The following is a 12,511-nucleotide window of genomic DNA, read 5'->3' on the forward strand; positions in this document are numbered from 1 at the left end:
GAGTGATTGATGGTGCTTATGAAGGTACCTTGTTTGTGAATAAATGTAAATGTCACATTTACCGATTCACATGAATAGTGCTCCCATGCTATCATTTTCTTAACCTATTCAAGAATTGCAATTGGTGGGGATGTTTTCCCCGGCTCAACTCTTTCAAATCACAATCTGCTTTTAATAACTACCCCAGGTCTGACACTTAACATCTCTATGTTAAGGATGAGAAATTCAAGAAATTGACATAACATTTTTATTAAAAACAATTCAGGCTTTAACAACTGGTCCTTAATAAAAGGTAGTTCTATTTCCCAGTATGCTAATCTGAAACAGAGAATTTGATTCTCGCATCTGACCCTGATCGTGAAGGTGAAGCAATTGTTTGGACCATTAAAGAAATGCTTGAACAGCAGGGTGGCATTGGGTTGCCATGTTTTACAATCATTTGCGTGTAGGACTCTGTTGACTCAGGTGCTTTGCTATTATAATGTTAACATTTACGGGTAGTAATCTGTTGACTCGCTTGGCTCGTTATGTGACTGCAAGTAGCCCCGAAGCTTTATGAAGGGCTCAGTCTTTTGTCGGAACAAGCACGGGGTTAATAACATACCTCAAGTCAGAATATATTGCTTTCATGCAGATGCCATTCTACTTTTAGTTGATTTCTAGAGTAGTTTTGTTGTTTATAGATGTATCATGTAGGTAGGGTAAAACATCCTCCTGGTCTCTTTTGTATGGTCTCTGGTTGTAGATTAAAATTGGTGCGTTCATGCGAAAAATATCAAATTGTTCCCCTCTATATACAAATGAACTGTAGAGAAAGATTCCACATGGCACTAGCTTTAGGGAAGTAACACGCAAACAAAGGAGAGAGATTACAGAGTAGGCTGATGTTGTTTCTTGCTATATTCTCAACTGAACCAAGCATCGTACAAAGATATCCTATTCCAAAACTGATTGAGAAGCAAAATGAGAGCTAATTTTTTTATCCTTTGCTTTCCATGGTTTTCCTCTTTTGCACATCAAAACGAGAATAGACATTATTAAGTTGGTACCACATCCATGTCGTACAGCTGTGTCTACATGTTACTCTGCTTTCTTATCATCAGATAGAAATAATAATGTTTTATTCTGCTACCAAAGGTCCGAGGCTACAACCCAAACTTCTTCCTCCAGGCTGGATCAGGACCACACGGTCGAGGCGTGCATAAACTCTTACTCAACCGTGTCGGTCGGGAATAAGATGGTAGAGGACCCAAGGTTTCTCAGTAGTGACTCTTCTTCGTTGCCGAGTTCTCAAGGCGCTCTGCCTGGTCATCAGAATGGAGCTGCCGAACATGGGGAGTAGACGTTGCACGACCAATCCAGTGGAATGTCCAGAAAGCCATCAGGGGAGCAGCTCGCTGCTGAGGCTGGTGTGCGCTCTCAGTTCTCTACCCTGTCGTCTCGCTCCCTCTCGCACAACTAGGTACCTCCACCACGTGTTAACGCCACCTGAACGTTTTCTGTCCTGTATGTATGCATCTTTTTGCCTGAAGAGCTGTGTGATACAGAAAAGAGCCTTTCCTTTCAGGCACCACAAAGGAGAGTATGATACCAGGATCAACTTAGCCAGGCAAGCTATGGAGATGAGCTCAAATATCATCTGGAAGCAGGTATGTGTAATTCACTTGCTCTGTACTCGCAGGCATATGGGATGTGATGTTCCTGATGAAGATATTTCCCTCTTTCCACATGCTTCTTACTAAGGTTAAAGAACATGAAGAAGAGATTGCACTTTTAAGAAGTCAGCTTGCTGACTATTCAGTGAAGGTACCATGCATACTGCATACAAAATATTACATTACCTTTTTTACCCCCTTCCACATCCTCGGTTTTCGCTTTTCGATATGCATCCACAAAATCTAACTGGACTGTCTTGGTCTGATGTCTGGTGTTTCGAAGCCAAAATACTTAATGAGGAACATGTTTTGGAAAAGCGCATTGCATATTTAATCTTGTAGTAAACTAGACTAATTCTATAACGCATTGTTTTCAGGCATTTGATTGGCAGCAACAAGATTTGGTTGATGCTGCATCAAAAGCTTGAGCCTATAGACAAGACATCATCGAAGAGAACATCCGACTGACATATGCGTTGCAGGTAACTTTCTTCACTGTTATACTTTCTGTTAAAATTCAGGGAGGCAGTTAACATTTTAGTACTGAACTGATGTTGCACTGATGTGCTTGATTCAACCTTACAGTGCGTCCGGAACCACAAAAAACGCCCACCATGAAGAGTTGGTTAGATCACGAGGTAATATTCCTCACCATACTAGAAATGCCATCTTAGAGTCCTGGTACAATTGAAAACTAGATAACCTTGAAAAGGGTCATCTTGAGTTTAGCTAGAAAACCAAGTTTCTGATTTACCTGAACATACTAGAAATAACATTAATGTGTTAGGCGTCAGATAAGCCAAAATTGATGTATGGTAATGATGATAATCAATAATGCTTAGCAGTAATTTCAGAAGAAGAAAAGAGCATACATGAGTTTTTAACATTCTTTGGGTGGTATCTGCTGTTACAAGTCCAGAAAAAGAAGCTGGGAAAGGGAATTGTTTAAGGGTGGACAGAAGGCATGCATTCTTTTGGCAAGTAGATAAACAGTTGATGAAGCACTTTGAAGGTCCATTTCCATATAGAAAGGACATGGAATGCATAAAACGTGAACTTTTGTAATCATGCTCAGAGACGCTAGGTTGCTAAGCACTCAGGCTACAAATATTGCTATCCATGGATTAGTAGTGTTGATCATTGTATGGTCCAAAGTGTTTTCCAGCTTAAAGGAATTGAATTTATATGATCTTTCATAATAAACGTTGTACTTACAGAACTTGATTGATAATAGGACCTGCATTTCAAATGAATGTGAGTTACATTCAGAACTCCGTTATCATGTAGCATCCCATGGGTGATTTTGGGAAAATGTATCCTGGTTACTACACTGGTCACTCAGGCATGCTCGCACCGGCAGCCCTCAGTGGCGAGACAAAGGATGCAGCCATGGGAAGGTAAGAGGAATCTGCCAGTATCCTTGTGTGTACGTCCTTGTTGCTGCCACTTCCTCCCTGACCTCCATGTCTCGTCTTCTTAGCTTTTTAGCGTTATTGACAATACAATAGTGTAGTTAATATGTTAATTATTAGATTATGTTACTAGAGTATTAGAAGAATTTTTTGATATATGTATTTATAGGATTCTGTGATGTTTGATGCAAAAATATTGATGGCCAGGCACTATACTGCGCATAAGTAAAATTTCCAGTTTTTTCTTTTTGTGGTCAGTACCAAAACCTATAAAGAATGTTAGCTTCTGATTGGACCCTTGCTGATTCATTTACCAGAACCCAGAACCTAGGTTGTTATAACACCACTTTGTAGTTTTGTTCCTCAGTAGAAAGTCGCTTAGCTGACATTACAGCATGAGGTCTGCTGAACTTTCCATGTCATGCCTTTGGTACCTACAAGCTGTTGCATTAGTCCGACAGTGTCGTGTCTCTCTAAACACAGATGAATGCACTGGACTTCTTGAGATCGAAGCCACCAACGGCATATGCCAAGGGCGTCCATGGACAACCTGCCCAAGGTCTGGATTCACCGAGGAGGTACAACTGGACACTTGGTCGGCTGCCTGCTGGTCTGGGAACTACACAATATCTCTGAAACCCACTATCCTCTAATGCATGAATCTCTATGCTCAATTGGTACTTTCCACTTAGAGTCATAAGTCCACGCTACAACTAATTTATCATCGTTTCATCTTATTCTATAATGCAAACATCATGTCTTTTCATCGAGAGAAAGAACATTAAGAAAAAAAAATCTCATTCTATTGTAGCAATAGCATACAAATAGCGGTAATGTGTTTGGTCGTTTGTTCTTGTGGCTTGGCCATGGGCACTTTACTGCTTTGTTCCAAAAAAACCTGGTATGTTTATTTTGCTGGTACAGCTACTCTTTGGCAGGGGCATTTTGGCTTGGAATAACATAAATGAACCTAAATTTCTTATTATTTTATATCACTCTTTGTATTGATGTCCTTGTGCACACCATATGGATGCTTTGAAAGTATTTACCCAGCTTTCTTTTGATTCGAGTTGTCTTTATATCAAGGACTATTACATAGAATTAAGAAAGGCCATAGTTAACCAGAATAACAACTGCGGCATTTCCTTGCAGAAAGGGGGAGGAGTGAAAAACAAACTGAGGCGGGCGGAGGTAAGCGGCGGTGCTGTCCCCCCGTGGCTTCTTCGTGGCGAGGGCTCAAGGATTGGGAAGGAGAAGAGGAGGCGGCGGATTGGGGAGGAGGAGGCGGGGATTGGGAGAAGAGGAGGCAGGGGATTGGAGAGGGGGCTCTTGTTGAATATACTGTTTTGCGCAGATTGAGATGCATCACATGATGTTTTTCTTTTACATTTATGAGTATTAGAGAGTCCTTTCTTTTTCCACAAGGGGCAGTAGCTGTGCCATTTGATTCGAAGGACAAAGAGTTGATCACAAAGGGGTAACATTTAGGATATATACACAAAAGAGTATAGAACCAAATTATATGATGTAATTGACTACTATTTCTATTAACTTCTGTACACAATGTTCACGAGTTCATGTATTAAGTATATTTTATTGTCACTTGTGTTTACTATTTTTTAGTTGCAAGTTTATAGCTACTCAGAATTCCTAATTGTAGACTCAACTATCTTGACCTACCGATGATCTAATTTGTGGCATTATTACCTTAATAAAATATTTGCATTAATTTCCTTTATATATAGGGGTATAAGTTCTTACCAAATGTACTCAAATATACGGTTATTAAAAAAATGCAAATATTTTTAACACAAACATGGTTTTAAACAGGTCTTTACGCCATTTGGCGCAACTGGTCATCTAGTGTTCTTAAAAGTCCATCTCAATTCTCTCAACAATCATACAATCCACCTCAGCATCCCGACTAAGCCATGTATTTAAGTCTTCTCTCAACATGCATGATGCATAGAGTCCACCTTAGTGTCCCACTAAACCATGCATTTATGTCCGTCACATAAGCAAGCCATGTATTTAACTTATAAATTACAATTCTTTTTGCATTAGCGGCACTGCCAGATCTGTAAAACATAATATGTTGGGAACTTGCTCGACACCCTAAACGGGATGTGGCTCTTTCATTATATAGAGGTACCAAGAGGTACAATACAATGTTACAATATTAATACAGAGACTACGTATATATACAGTCTAACACCCTCCCTCAATCTTAACTATGGCATGAAGTACAAAGCAAGTTAAGATTGCGCCTACAGCCTACAAACTGTGGTTGTGGAAGAGGCTTCGTGAAGATGTCAGCAAGTTGATCCTTTGACGGGATGAACTTGATACAAAGTAGCTTCTGTGCAACATGTTCCCAAACAAAATGATAGTCAACCTCAATGTGCTTCGTCCGAGCGTGAAACACTGGATTAGATGAAAGATATGTAGCACCAATGTTATCACACCACAGAATCGGAGGACGAGGTGAAGCCACCCTCAACTCTCTCAACAGAGACTGGACCCTTATGATCTCAGCAGTGGCATCAGCAACTGCTTTGTACTCAGATTCAGTACTACTGCGAGACACTGTGGTCTGCTTTCGAGCATTCCAGACGATCAAGTTAGAACCGAGAAATACCGCATATCCCCCGTGGATCGCCTGTCATCAGGACTACCAGCCCAATCAACATCTGAAAAAGCTGAGAGCTCACACGATGGCGCAGGCTGAAGAAGCAAACCATAGGAGGCAGTAAGACATATGTAACGCAAAATACGCTTCACAGCTGACCAATGAGATGTCCTGGGTGCATGAAGAAACTGACACACACGGTTGACTACATAGGAGATATCAGGCCTGGTAGTAGTAAGGTATTGCAGACCACCAACGAGACTGTGATACTCAGTAGCATCCTCAGGTGAGAGAGAATCTCCATCAAGGGTAGATAACCGATCAGTGGCAGACATCGGAGTAATAGCATGTTTGCACTTCAGCATACCAGCACGACGCAACAAGTCCAAGGAGTACTTCTTCTGTGTAAGAGTCAAACCAGAAGAAGAACGTGAAACCTCCAGACCAAGGAAAAAATGCAAAGCACCTAAATCCTTGACAGCAAAGTCACCACTGAGTGCAACCACAAGACGATCAGCAGCAGCATGGGATGAACTGATGAGAATGATATCGTCAACATAAACCAGGAGATACATCATAACCTCAGGACGCTGAAGAAGAAACAGCGATGTGTCTGCAATGGAGGGAGTAAACCCAAGTGCTCGAAGAATAGAGCCAAGATGAGCATGCCATGCACGAGGAGCCTGTTTCAGTCCATATAGCGCCTTAGTCAGACGACAGAGATGACGAGGGCGTGCAGGATCAACAAATCCAGGTGGCTGACGCATATAAACCTCCTCCTCCAGAATTCCATGAAGGAAAGCATTCTGCACATCAAGCTAACGAAGAGACCATACACGAGTGACAGCAAGAGACAACAACAAGCGAATGGTCGTAGGCTTGATAACTGGACTGAACGTGTCTTCATAATTAAGACCATACCTCTATTTGAAGCCCTTGGCAACAAGCCGTGCCTTGTAGCGTTCTATGGAACCATCAGCATGTCTCTTGACTTTAAAAATCCACTTGGAATCAATGGCATTGACACCAGATACTGGAGGAACAAGCTGCCAAGTGTCATTTTTCTGAAGAGCCTGAAACTCCCATTCCATAGCAGCGCGCTAATGAGGAATACTCAGTGTAGCCTGGAAGTGTCGAGGCTCAGCAGTGGGATCAGGAGCAGTGTGAGCCATGCACGCGGCTAGCCATCCCACAGTCCCGTTCTTGCGTTCCTTCTAACAGAAAATGCCAGATTGACTCCGTGTACGAGGACGAAGGGGGACCACAGGCCGTGCCGGTGATACCGACGCAACAGGTGATGGAGACGAAGCTTCAGCATCGGAGGAGCTCGCACTAGAGCTCCCTGGCGATGGGGAGCCAGGCGAGGCCAGCCCACTAGCGGCCGAGACGGGACTGACCGGGTCCAGCTCCGGGCCGGTCGAAGCAACCGCCGACCGAGGCGAAGATGCCACCAGGTCGGGCGAGGCCGGTTGCAGGCTGGACGTGACCCCCTGTGGGTCAGGCGGGGCACCAGCCGATGGACCAGGCGGGGCCAGCAGCACGCCAGGCGAGGCCATCCGGGGCCCAGGCGGGGCGCCAGCTGAAGGACCAGGCGAGGCCACCCGTGGGCCAGCGAGACCGGCGCCCGCATGGCAGCCTCCAGGGGCGGCGTAGGGGCGGGTACGCGGGTCGCACCCGATATGCATGGCACATGCACATCCCGACTAGGAGCTGCCGCGTCGGTTTCCTGTTCATAAAGAAGCTCAAGACGAGCGCCGCGTTCAATACCTGCAGCATGATTAGGCAAAATATAGGGGCATATGCAACATCCACAAATTGATCAGGCAAAGGTATGGACATGTGCACCGGTTGTGAGGGAGTGGTAGAGTTTGTCGGAAGTTCGTGAAAAGGAAACACGTTTTCATCAAACACAACGTCACGAGAGATGTAAACGCGATTTGTGGGAACATGAAGGCATTTGTACCCTTTGTGAAGAGAACTGTACCCCAGGAAGACGCACTTCTTAGACCGAAACTCTAGCTTACGCTTGTTATATGGGCGAAGGTGAGGCCAACATGCACACACGAACACTTTGAAAAAGTGTAGTCTGGAATCTCTTGGAGCAAGAGTTCAAGCGGAGTTTGCATTTTCAAGAGTCGTGAGGGAAGCCTATTTATGAGAAAACAGGTTGTGGAGAAAGCATCACTCCAAAACCGAAACGGAACGGATGCATGAGCTAGCAAGGTTAGGCCAGTTTCAACAAGATGACGATGCTTACGTTCGGCAGTTCCATTTTGTTGATGTGTATGAGGACAAGACACACGATGAGAAATCCCAAGTTTGTTAAAAAAGGAGTTGAGGTTGTGGTATTCACCTCCCCAGTCAGATTGAACATGGATGATTTTCTGCTTAAGGAGACGCTCAACATGTGCTTGAAACTGGATAAAAATATCAAACACATCAGACTTACGCTTAATAAGATACAGCCAAGTAAACTGACTATAAGCATCAATAAAACTGACATAATAATTGTGGCCACTAACAGACGTCTGGGCATGACCCCATACATCAGAAAACACAAGCTCAAGAGGATGTTTCACAACACGACTAGACTCTGAAAACGGAAGTTGGTGACTCTTGCCTTGCTAACAGGCATCACAAACGGTTTCAGCAGATTTATTGGACACAACTGGTAGTTCATGACGATGCAACACGTGACGAACTATAGGAGCCGCAGGGTGACCAAGGCGCGCATGCCAGTGCGTAGGCGACACACGAACACCACTGAACACCTGAGGAGAAGACTGCATGGATGGTGTGCCCGGTGCATCAAGTGCGTACAAGCCATGGCGAAGACGACCGCTAAGCAGAACGGCCCTCGTGTCCTGATCCTTGATAAAGAAACGAAAAGGGTGAAACTCAGCAAGGACATTATTATCACGTGTAAGTTGAGGAATAGACAACAAACTACGCGTAGCAGAGGGAACACGAAGAACATTGGAAAGATGAAGTTTGCGAAAATTGTGTGCAAGGAGAGAAGCCTGACTAACGTGAGAGATGCGCATACCTGCTCCACTGGCGGTGTGCACCTGATCATGACCACGATATGGCTCCTGAGTAGAGAGCTTGCCCATCTCGCCGGTGAGGTGGTTAGTAGCTCCGGTGTCCATATACCATGTTGGATCAATGGAGTAGGACGGAGTGCGACCATGATCATGACTAGTCACGGCGGTGGCAGCCTGCTTGTCGTTTCCTTTGACATTGTTGTCGAGGCCCAGAAAATCTTGCTTGTAGCGGCGGTGACAGCGAGAGGCAATGTGGCGCTCAAGGGCACATAGCTGGCAGGCCTGCGGGGCACCACAGGAGGAGCAACAAGCAACCGGCCGGTTGCCACCCGTGATGGATGGCGCATTGCCGCGCGAGGCCGGCTGTGAAGACGGTGCCTGCTTGCCACCTGAAGATGAAGACCGCTGAGGTTTGCCGCGAGTCACGGCATTGGCGGAGGCGAAGCCCGGTGAGACACAGCGTGCCTTGATGCGCTGTTCACGGCCAAGGAGTCGGGCATACAGCTCGCAAGGTGGAAGTGGATCGTCACGGCCATGAACGTTCTCAACGAGATTGTCATAATCATCATCGAGCCCGTTAAGGATGAAAGTGGTGAACTCCTCATCCTGCAGAGGCTTGCCAACCGAGGCCAATGTGTCGGCGAGACCCCGCATCTTGTTGAAGTAGTCCGTGATGCTGAGGTCACCAAGCTTGGTCTCACCAAGCTCGGTGCGTATAGAATGAGCATGCGCCTGAGACTGCGAGGCGAAGCTGGTGTGAAGCGCCGCCCACGCCTCCCGGGATGTAGCAGCGAAGATGACCAGCGACGAGACGCTCGGAGTGAGCGAGGACTGGATGGCAGAGAGGATGGCCTGATCCTGGGCCACCCATGTATGATACGCCGGGTGATGAGGGGGCGGACACGGGATGGATCCGTCAACATAGCCCTCCAGATAGCGACTGCGCAGAAGAGGCAACACTTGGGCACGCCAGGACAGGTAGTTGTCCGGCGCGAGCTTCACCGGCAGCAGGTGCGAGAAGTAGAACGGTGATGGCACCGCGACCTGAGCGGCGTGCGCATGCATCGGTGGTGCGTAGAGACCCATCGACAGGGCTGTCTCGGGATGAGGAGCACCTGCCGAGTAGACGCCAGGAGCACCAGGAACGAGGGCGTCGGCACTGTAGTTTGCCGCGGCCCCGTAGGATGGTTGCGGCGGTGCGGCCACGAACCCGGACGGCGCGGGGTAGGACTAGCGCGGTGACGCCGCGTAGGCTGTTGTGGCTGCGCCAGGTAGGGCTGCTGCGGTGGCAGCGCCGAGTAGGTCGGTGCCGACGGCGGCCCGTAGTGATGTGGCGAGGGGGGCGCATAGGGTTGGTGATGATGCGGCGCCGCGTAGGACGCCCCTGGCCAGGAGGACGGCGGCGGCTGAAGGGAGCCCTGGGCCACCGGTGGCGCGCCGTACGAGGCAGAAGCGACGCCAACGGGCGGCTGCGTGACGACGCCGTAGGGCGGCTACGGCAACGCCATGAGACGGCGGTGCAGCAAACTCAGCAGAGGAATCCGCCGACGGATTCGATCCGATCGGGGACTCGGTCGGCGGCAGGGCTCCGTAGGCCGACGCAAGGGGCCGAGAGGCAAGGAACGGCGACATAGGAGCGAGGGCCGGCGCGACGGAAGTCGGCGCACCGGCGGCGGCGGCGGCGGGAGCAGCGGAAGACATCGAAACCCTAGTCCGATACCATGTAAAACATAATATGTTGGGAACTTGCTCGACACCCTAAACGGGGTGTGGCTCTTTCATTATATAGAGGTACCAAGAGGTACAATACAATGTTACAATATTAATACAGAGACTAAGTATATATACAGTAATTTAGACTTCTTTTATTTTTTAGACGCTTCATTGTTTTATTTGATTTCCAAGATTATATTTTCTTTTCATTAAATTAGTTATTCTAGCATATATTTATGTATTTTTTAACAAGTTCCCGCACAAAAGCGTGGAGCAAAGCATGGACAGCGGAGTATATATATGTTTATGGTGAGTTCAACCCTGCACTCCAAGAGGTGTTGATACTTGCCTCAAGATTTGAGATAGCTCAGTGTATACATGATTATTTTTTCAAGAACATGCAAGAGCATCCCAGAGTCTTGTACTACTATTAAGAGAGAAAGAGAGCACATGCAAAGTTAGATGTAGGCTGGCGACGACCCACAATTGAAAATAAGAAATCTATCCTAGCCCGATGAGTTAAGCAGAGGGCACGTGGTATCCTAGCCCGACGACCCACAAATATTTAGAAATCGACGACCCACAATTTGTCCTCGATTGGGAGTTTGTGCATGTGGTACTCCTCGGTCGCCACGTCGACCGCCAGCATCTCGCTAGGGTTACGGTTTCGAAGTTGTTGGTATCCACGGCCGCTGGTCACTAAGTACAGCTTGCCATCGACGAGCACCGGCAGCGAGTTGTGCAACAGGGGACGCATTGAAATGTATGATTGCCGGTGCCACCTGTCGCGACCGCCGCCTAAGGTGCACACGCTCTGCTGGATCACGGTCTCGTCGTTGGAATTGGATGACACGGAGAACCGGAACAGCTTGAACTCCTTGGTGGAAGGGCTGAACCCCAAAGCTATGTGATGATACTCGGTGGGGTCGTTCTTGTGCCACCGGGGAGGTGTTGGCTTGGGTAGCGTTGCGTTTTCGCCGGTGGCAGGGTTGCAGATTAACACCGGCGCCATGGGGGCGGTGTTGTGGGCGAAGCTGAGGAGGCCGTTGCAGACGTTGGAGAGGCCGTAGCCGCTAGGGATGACAATGCTGTGGGGCATGGAAACAGGCTTGGACGAGGAGATGCAGGAGAAACCAGCCTTGTCGGACCTGCCATGCTCGCGGGTCTCCGTGACGAGCAAGGCCTCCGGCGCGGCGGCGAGTGGTCAGCCTCGGCCTCGGCATGGAGTGTGCGGAAAGTGGGGTCGGCGACGACGTCGCGCCAGAGCCTGGAGACGCAGCAGCAGCGGGTCATGTCCCTGGTGGGCAGCTTGAGCAGGATCTTCCGGATTGTGTCCGCGGATTCCCGCGGCGGAGCAGGTTGTCCCCTCATCGAGGAAAACAAAAGATCGATCGATGACTGCCAAACGGCGAAACTTGATGAGGCCGCAGAACGAAATAGAGCTGGACAGAGACAGTTTATAGTAGCAGGTACAAACAAGACAGCATCACGTACGATCGGACGCGCAGCTTGCACACGATGGGGCAACCGACTAGTAGCTTGTTGATAATAAAACAGGGAAATACTGATCGTTCTCTTTCAATTTGAGTCGGACTAGGCCCTCCAAAAAAATTAATCTGACTTGGACTAGCTAGGGATCAGACAAATCTACATAAACTTCCCGTCCTGACGCATAGGAGGGGTCTCTTGGCTCGATTCCGATCAGGAAAGAATTAAAATTTGCCATTTTTTTTTGCAACAGAACCCCAAACCTATTTCCTGGAGTCATACGCTGCAGCATATATAATCAGTAGTATATATCACAGAGATAAACAACATATGGATAATGAGCGTGAATGATATAGACACAAGAAATAGATTACAAGCCTGAAACCGCGGGTTCATTGATGCAGACCAGACCGACACAGTTTGATCTGATGTTTATAGGTGGGGAATCAAGTTTGTAACGCTGAACTACATCAGAACCAGGTTCACAAGTTACTGATTCTTTTTCACAATAGCTAGATGAGCCGGAGGGAAGGAAAGAGATTGAAGGGGCTCGACGGAGGACCACCCCAT

At 47.3% G+C, this 12,511-nt stretch overlaps 1 long non-coding RNA gene across 2 annotated transcripts; it reads left to right on the top strand.

Moving 5' to 3' along the window:
- Positions 1-1,740: 1,740 nt before the first annotated feature.
- On the top strand, positions 1,741-4,289 carry LOC119368822. 2 transcript variants are annotated; one of them, XR_005176742.1, is made up of 6 exons: positions 1,741-1,806; positions 2,033-2,137; positions 2,241-2,293; positions 2,890-3,052; positions 3,551-3,645; positions 4,220-4,289. It is a non-coding gene; the product is annotated as an uncharacterized LOC119368822 (long non-coding RNA). The 2 variants fall into 2 exon arrangements; XR_005176741.1 differs by having other exon boundaries at positions 3,551-3,677; positions 4,220-4,262.
- Positions 4,290-12,511: the final 8,222 nt, after the last annotated feature.

Source organism: Triticum dicoccoides, chromosome 2B, assembly GCF_002162155.2.
Source record: "Triticum dicoccoides isolate Atlit2015 ecotype Zavitan chromosome 2B, WEW_v2.0, whole genome shotgun sequence".
Classification (NCBI taxonomy): domain Eukaryota; kingdom Viridiplantae; phylum Streptophyta; class Magnoliopsida; order Poales; family Poaceae; genus Triticum; species Triticum dicoccoides.